The sequence below is a fragment of the Vulpes vulpes genome, chromosome 10 (genome assembly GCF_048418805.1).
Source record: "Vulpes vulpes isolate BD-2025 chromosome 10, VulVul3, whole genome shotgun sequence".
Classification (NCBI taxonomy): Eukaryota; Metazoa; Chordata; class Mammalia; order Carnivora; family Canidae; genus Vulpes; species Vulpes vulpes.
The window spans coordinates 35290549-35299674 of NC_132789.1; positions in this window are offsets into that span (position 1 = coordinate 35290549).

A 9126-nucleotide genomic window follows, 5' to 3' on the forward strand; every position below is an offset into this window, starting at 1 on the left:
TTGCCCACTTCTATAGCAATCATGATAGAGGGTGCTCAGACCATCCCCATCTGCCCTGGCACACTGCGGCCCTAACACTGAGTACCATCAAGACAAGTGGGCAAAGAGAACTGGATGTCCCTTCACAATGGATCCAGAGAGGAGCCCAGAGGTCTCTGCATTGCCCTCTTTTCAGCTCACAAGATTAGACTGACCCTGCCTCTCAACAGGATAATTTGGTTTCTTTTTTATGCCTACAGGACCTCTTTAAGTCCCTCTCTCCCTTTGTCTTTCTCTCCCTCCTCCCAGTATGTTAGCCCTAATCTCAGCTATTGAGGGGGGGAGAAAGAATTTGCAGCTGATGGCAAATTCTCCACTTGCACACAATACAGTGGCCAGAAAAACTATACCATGGAAGACAGAAAATAAAATCTTCGCCAAAATAAAATCTCCCCTGACATAAAACTCCATTCTAAAATGCTCCATTATTCTACAGATTCAACTATCCTTTGGTGACCTCACAAACATCAGGTAATAGTGATGTATTTGATCGCGTGGAAAACTTACAATGTAAACATCATTTTTCTTTCCTTCAGACATGACTTTTTGATAAATGGGAGTCCCTTGGATATTAGAAGAATACAAAACAGCAGATCATAGGGGAAGAGAGGAGAAAATAAAATAAGATGAAATCAGAGAAGAGACAAACCATAAGAGATTCTTAATCAACAAACTGAGGGTCACTAGAGGGGAGGGGAGTTGGGGTACAGGGTAACTGGGTGATGGACATTAAGGAGGGCACTTGATATAATGAACACTGGGTGTTACATAAGACTGATGAATCACTGACCTCTACCTCTGAAACCAATCATACATTAATTAACATATAATGTTAATTTAAATTTAAAAAAGAAAGATAAAACCTTTTAATTTCTAGTAAGATTAATTTTGATGATGATTTCTAACAATGATGGTCATCTTTTTCTCCCCTATCGTAAAATACACAAAAATTAGTTTTGTTATTATGGGGTCATTTGATAGAAAATATGTATTTAAATATTAATAGTTGTTTAAATTATATCAAATGTAACTTGATGGGATGTGCACTGGGTGTTATACTATATCTTGGCAAATCGAACTTCAATAAAAACAAATTTAAAAAATTATATCAAAAAAATAAAAATAAATAAAAAATAAATAATTATATCAATCATATATCATATGGAGAAACCTAACACAGAATTTTTGCATAAAAATAATCTAAAAAAAAAGAAAAAAGAAGAATGTTAAACAGAGTAGAAGGTACTCAACCAAGTTCCCTGGTTCTATTATTGGACCTATTTTTGGCTAATCTTGTGACTTTGGACAAATTATCCAACTCCTGCTGCAGGTCAGTTTCCTTGAAAATCATGTGCTGAGTTGGATGCTAAGTCAAACACTGCTGGTTACCAGGAGTCATTCCCCCCCACACCCCATTCTTTCTGGTGGAGCTCATCTCCCACAATAGAGGCTAAAAATGACCATCTCACTTCTCCAGCCGACTCTGTAGCTGGGGCGTGAGCATCTAACCAGTCCTGGCCAAAGGAAACTGATCCTTCTGCCTGGGGGTCTCTGGGAAAGAAGCTCCTTATTACTGAAAATATATTTCCCTTCTATATGCCTGTGAAAGCTCTCCTGCCCTGAGCCATGGTAGCCATCGTGATGCGATAACAAGGCACAGAAAAGGATTATATAGAAGCTGATCCAGAGCCCTGCCACTTATGAGCTACAGAATTACCAACCCTCGAAGTTATTAAATAATTTCTTCTCATTCTATTCTCAGCCATTTTCACTTGGGCATTCCATTACTTGCAGCTAAAAAAAATCCTTACTGAATAGATGGCCTTTGTCTCTAAGAACCCTTCCAACTTTAACAATGTATGATCAGATAAGGGACAAGGAAAGTTGTGCTCCTAATTGATAAACTCCAAGTCTTGATTTTAAGGATCCATAGTGAAGAGACTTCAGAAAGCAATACCAGACTTACAGACGTTGAGAGCAAAGAGTTTCTGATAGGCTGTGCCTTGAAAAACACAGACACAAGCTCACCCCAAACATCTCCCACCGCCTTCATACCTTGGTTGGGGGAAGGAGCATCTGTAAGTGAGTATCTGTAATATTTTGACTGCCCATCATTTGAACACCCTTCCTATTTCAGGAATATGCCTCCCACGATGGAAGTTCAAGGGAAATTCACTCTCTTCCTATCCCTGGCTGCCAGAGTAAGAGGAGATGGCCAAGGCCTACCCAGCTGAATGCTCCTACACAAAATTCTGAATCTCAGGAAGTGGGGATGACGGGTGCAAAAGGCAGTACTAAAGCTACTGACATCTGCGTCCTTGGCCTTGACAGGGCAGTGAACCTATCACCAGTGGTGACTCTCCACCTGGACTACATCTGTGGTGTGAACTTGCATATGAATTCCCAACGTCCTTGGTTCTGCCTGCATTTTGAGTCCGGTCCTTCCAAAAGCTTCCAGGAGCTATCCCCAATGTATCTCAAAAATATTGTTTTCTGGTTTTGGCAGGCATACCCTGCTTTTGTTTATCATAACCAAGACACCCAACTGACATAGAATCAAAATCTTGAATGTGAAGAAATGGGATTTCAAAAGTCTAGAATTCATACAAACTTGTGAAAATAGAATTTGAAAGAACAGCTGAAGCATTTAAAGGACATCTGGAACTTTACAATTCCTCTGGCCCTACCAAGAGAGGAATATCAGCCTTTGAGGACACTGAGGAAAGGAAGTCAGTCCTCCCAGAAGTAACCTGAGACCAGCCCCCCCAAAGACTTTAGGATACCATTAGCAGTCATTTATGATTTCAGCAAACATTCATTTCTCATTGCCTTCCTTCAGGGAGAATTGTGATTGTCCTCCAACAGTGTTTTTGGACATACGCCTAGTGAGGTGTGTGTGTGTGTGTGTGTGTGTGTGTGTGTGTGTGTGTTTAGGAACCAACAGTGAGTAGAATATGACTTATTAAGAGTGACACCTGCAGAATTGGCTGCAAAGAGGCCTACACATTCTCCATTGACGGTGGAGTGGTTTCCCCAGCCCCCAAAGACCAGACTTCCTGCTGCAGTTATAAAAACAGGTTCCAAAATTAAATAAAACTAAAGGGAAACACAAATGGGAGCTATAGCAAAACAGAGATAGTAAGTTCAGTGTAGGCTAACATTGTTGATCAAAAAAACACAGTGAACAAAATAAGAGGGGAAAATATTATCATTACAGAGAAAACAGGGATTGGTACAGTTATCATCTAGTGAAAGAAAAATAAAAGATTCAAACTGATAAAAGAAATCAAGAGATTGGATTAAAACGAACAGCGGAAAGGAACGTAAGCTCCCAAATAGAGATCAAAGTGGTAACCTGAACCCAAAAGGAAGCACCAACTTTAAAAACTCTAATTCGAAATAGGAAAATATAGGAATGAATGTGAAGCTCTACAAAATGTGTGTGTGTGTGTGTGTGTGTGTGCATGTGTGTGTATGTGTGGGTGTGTTTTAAATAAAAGCAACTCCATTCTCAGTGGAGACCAGGAAACCGCAAAAACCAGAGCAGTGCCTACAGAGGAAGGTGTAGTGTCTTGAGTGGTCTTCATGAACGGAGACCACGGGGACAAAGAGCAAAGCAAGGTCCATCTTGACCCCACCTTCCCGCCCCCGGACAATCATCTATTTCCTTCTTACCCAATGAAGCTAATGTTCTGTCCCAAACAGCCCAGCAGTCAGGCAAGCCTACATCCTAATGTTTGCCTTTGCGGGCCACCGGTCAGCGAGCCCCTACCGTATACGCTGAATATAAAGCCAGTCGCTTTCGCTTAAGCTCTCTTTAATTCCCTCAACCACCCTGATGGGGTTCAGTGCCACACACCCTGCCCTGCGTTAGTTTCCTATCGCTGCTCTAATAAATTCCCACAAATTTAGTGGCATTAAACAATACAAGGTTTTTTTCCTTACGGTTCTGGAGGCCAGAAATCCAGAATGAGTCATAATAGGGCCAAAATCCAGGTGTTGAGGTCAGCTGGTTCTCTCCTCTTGCCTTTTCCAGCCTCAAAAGCCTGTCCTGATTCCTCGGTTCATGATCCTGCATCAACACGCCAATTTTCCCTCTGCTCCCACCCGTGCGATATCTTCCCCAACACTGAATTTTCTTTTGTCCCTTAGGATACTAAGGGCCGTGTGATCGCATCGGGTCCACCCAGATAATCCAGGACACTCTCCATCCCACAGTCCCTAACTTAGTAGCTTTACTTGGTCCACTTTTCCATATAAGGTGGCTTCCACGGGGTCTGGGGCTTACACGTGGGCATCTTTGGGGCCGTTACTCCTACACAGATTGGTTGTGCCAGACTTGTTCAAGGAGTGGGTAGCTTAGGTAACAATAGTGTAGCCACATTGATTTCCCCGTTTTGGTGATTATTTTAAGATTAGGTGAACTGTCAGCCTCAGGAGAGGCTGGCTGAGGGGCATACAGGAGGTCCAGTTTGGGTGACATTTCTGTAAGTCCAAAACTAGTGAAAAACCGAACAGCAGCATGGAGGCTAGAGACAATAACAGCAACAACAGGGATTTTCCTGGGAGTTTTATGAACAATAGAGATGCTCGGGGGCCTCCCGGGGTGATAGCATCCCATCTCTGAAGGCAGAGCCTGGGGATCCGTGCTTGAGACGAGCACACGAGCACACGATCCTGCTTCACAAGGAAGCCTGAGAACTGGCTTCAGAGTCATGTGTGACTTTGCCAGGAGGCCTCCAAAGTTCGCTGTCAGCAACGCCACGTCACACCTGTCAGACGTGTCCATTCTTAGGCCCACCCGCCCGCCCGGTCAGAACCACGCCAGGGCATGCGGTCTGGGAATCTCATGTTTTAACACATTGTTCAGGTGATTCTCTCGCATAGCGAACTTCAATTAGCACCTGGTCACACACCTTTATTTTATTTTATTTTTTAAAATATTTTATTTATTCATGAGAGACCCAGGCAGAGGGAGAAGCAGGCTCCATGCAAGGAGCCCGATGTGGGACTCGATCCCAGGACCCCAGGGTCACGGCCTGGGCTGAAGGCAGGCGCTAAACCACTGAGCCACCCAGGCTGCCCTGATCACACACCTTTAAACAGTGGGACGTAACTACTATTATTAGCAGCCACCCCTAGCCTGGGATAGCTGAGCATCAGTAAATAAAATACTGAAAGTAAGGCGGCTACTAAATGCCAAAATTGGAACAAAATACCAGGTTCAGCTGAAATCCTCAACCAATTGTCATAAAATCCAATTTAACTCTGAGGGGCCCAGTGGTTGAGCATCTGCTTTCAGCTCAGGGTGTGACCCCGGGGTCCTGGGATCAAGTCCCGCACCGGGCTCCTTGCATGGAGCCTGCTTCTCCCTCTGCCTGTGTCTCTGCCTCTCTCTGTGTCTCTCATGAATAAATAAATAAAAATATTTAAAAAAATAAAAGGGTATTTGGTAATGCAGCTCAAAGCAAGGAAAGAACAGGCCACAAAAAGTTGCTCTGAGAGATGGAGCCACGTGGCAGGGTGGGTGCCAGGTCTGGGTGCCAGGCCCGCAGGCCCCGAGCATCCCCGGAGTACTGCCTACCTCCTCGGTGCTCCCCGGGCAGGGCAGAAGGGTCCACAGACTGGTGGCCACGGCCAGAAGGGACGCAGGGCCCCAGGAGAGCAGACGCAGACACTCAAAGCACCTACGGAAGGAAGGAGTTGCCGCCGGGACGGGCGGAGCCACCAGCTGGGGCCCGAGAGGCAGGCAGGGAGCCGCCGCCACCCGCAGGAACAAAGGAGAGGGACATGAATTCGAAGAATTAGTCGGGGCCTGTGTCCCCGGTTCGAGGAGCAGCGGCGGCCGGGTGTGGAGTCCCCCCGAGGTGCTTTGTCCCTGCTCTGGGCGCCAGCAGCTGGGGGGTTGGGGGGGGCTCCCAGGCTCCTGATTAAATCAAGACCCTATATTTGCCGCCGACCCGTCTTCCCATCCCAGGTGCAGGGGTCGCGGGAGCCCAGGGTGTTACTTTTGCGTGAAACTGGGGCTTCACGTCTTCTGTATCCCGGCCCTGACCATGCAGGGAACCGTGCAGACCGCAGCCTGTGCCCCTTGTCATCAGGAGTGGGCAACGACAGGGTGGCGGGTGGGGGAGCCCAGGAGGCCAAGCGCAGGACCCAGGACCCAGGACCCAGGACGCCCCTGGGGAGCAGCTGGCGCACCTGCCCAGGTTCCTGCTGAGGACACAAGAGGCAGGGGGCAGCCAGAGCCCCATGAGCAACCTGATTGCATTGGGCAGTTTTGAAAGCCGGGGCTCCGCGCTGGAGGACGCCCGTGCCCTCGGTGAGGTGGCCGGTGCCTCGAGTGCAGAGGGGCCTGGACGACAGCAAACAGCACCCCCTGGCCCCTGAGCGTGCGCGGCCCGCAGAGGAGGCGCAGGGAGCGCTTGCCAGGCTGCGGGCAGGGAGATGGGGCCACGCGATGGGGGCCCGGCCCGGTGGGCTCGGGGACGGAAGGGTCCTCAGAGGAGCTGACAGCAGCACCCCGAGAGCCACCAGGGGCCTTTTGTCAAAATGCCAATTCCCAGGCCCTTCCTGATTTTGCAGCTGGCTGGTGCCGGGGGCTCCCGGGTGGGCCCCGCCTCGCCGTGCGGGTACAGAGCCTGCCCGGCCACCAGCACCTCGGGGGCGGCCACCCGGCCCACCAGGCCACAGAAGTCGTCATTTCCCACTGGGCCTGTTGTTTCCTGATCTTTAACAGAATGTGAAAGGCGCGCAGGGAGGCAGGGAGGCCTGCAGGCATGGGGACCTGGTTCCCGGGGCACACAGAGGCTTGCCTGTCACTCAGCCCATGGGCCCAGCCCGGGACCCCCGCCCTGCTCCCCTGGGGTGCCCAGTGAGCAAGGCCTCAGTCCTCCGTGCTCCCGCGACTTCATGTCCTCCTCCCCGTCTGCACGAGGTGCCACGGCCTCCGGGAAGGCCCCCGGGATTCTCACCCCAGCCTTGAGGCCTGTACTTCCCTGAGGCATCGGGCAGTGAAGCTGTGAAGGGCTGATGGGGAAAGGAGCCCCCCACCCGTGGGTCCTACCTTGCACGACAGCTGACACACACCCCAACCTTCTATGGAAAAGCCACTCAGGACACACCGCTGGGCGCCTGGGTTCCTAACCAGCTTGACCTTATTGCTTCTGTGTCCTGGGGCCCTTTTCTGTATCACGTCCCTCCATACGGGGTGCAGGGGTGCATTCCCTGACTCGATGTGTCCACCTGCCCAGTGTTGCGCACACCCATCCTCTTGCATGACACCGCTCGGCGCCTCCTTAAATGCCTCCCAGGAACCCCAGGAGCCACGGGCTCCCTGGAATATCCACACCCACGGCCCCCAACACCTTGGGGAGGGAGCTCCTCCTGCCTGGGCCCCACCTTCACCCTGTGCAACAGCCGGTTCCTCCAAGGCCTTGTTTGGGTTGTTGTGGCGGCTTTTAAACTGTATTTTCAGAAATGTTATCAGTGCACATGGGTGGTAAACATCTGAACAACGGCAAAGGGCAGGAGGCGGAAAGCATGTGTCCCCACGCCGAGGGCTCCCCTCTCCGCGCCCCTGCCGAGAGGCAACAGTGCCACGGGTTTCCAGGCTCAGAGCTATTCACTGCATCTCTATCTCTGTGTAGACACGTCCCCACTTTTCAAATAAGTAACAGCTCACTACGGACACTGCTCTGCACTTGGCTTTTGTCACCTGAGAGTGTCTTAGAGATTGTTCTATGCCGACACGTATGATCAGATCGCCCTCATCCTTTGCAGCCGCTGTGTAATGCTGTGCTCCAACGCCGACCGTAGCTCACACAACCAGTACTCGAGTAAAAAGTGTGATGTGTTCAGCCTGTGGCACTAAAAATTCTGCTAATTCGGACGTCTAGCTCTAATCAGAGGCAGGTTAACAATGAAGCCAATGAAGCCCAAGCTTCAGGGTCCTTCTCTTACAGGGCCCTGTTAGTATATTTTTTTCCCATAAAGAGGGAACCTCAAAATTATATATATTTATATATATATAAAATTATATATAATTTTATTATTATTTTATATTTATATAATATAATATAATATATATTAAATATAAATAATATATAAATAAATATATAATTATATAATTATAATATAATTATATAATTATAATATAATATAAATATTATAAAATATAATAAATTATATAATATAATATATAATATTTTATAATTTATATTATATTATATTTTATATATAATTTTATAATTATAATGAAATTTACATATATATTTCAAGATCCACAAAATCTGGAGCAGCAACTGGATGTGGTGCAGATTGTGACAGCAGAGCCCAAATGCGTATTTTACATTTTGAGGCATGTTGCTGAGTTCCAAAATCACATCTGTATTCCCTGCTCTCGCCACCTCCCACAATGCCCCCGGGCTGCTCTTGACACATGTGGTAGGATGCAAGCCTCCTACCTTGCTTCCCTTACCTGGGCCCTCACCCTTTCTTCTTCCTGGGGCTGCCAATAGCTTGAAGTTCATGCTCAGGCCCTTCTGTGCTCGCCCCACACCCAGCATAGAGCCTTCGCCCACCAGACACTGAAAAACCTGTTCCAGCTGCTCAAAGTCCTTTTCAGATTTGATAGATATACAAACAGGCAGCGCAACACTTATTAGGTAAATATTAATATTCTGCATCACCTTAAACACAATTTAATTTTAGATTCTGCCCATGAGATACCAGTTCTGTCAAGGCTTTTTTAATGACTGTGCTCTCTTTCTCATCATTAAAGCCATGTAAAAAAAAAAAAATAGTATATAGCAATGGCCTGAGGCCAAACACCTGCAAAATATTACCTAGTATGTTCCTTTCCCCTCTTCATTATTAATATTAAGCCACTGATAGTGCAGCCTACATAGAACCTTGCAAAGAAATTTAATTTACGAATATGACAAAGAAAAGCTTATTGAAGCCAACATACGCTGGCTACTTCATTCTCATTATCTCCTATTACTTTGCCACGGAGGCAAATTTCATTTGTTAGACAGAATTGGTTCTTTATAAACGGCACCAGGTATTAGAAAGCTCTTCAACTTG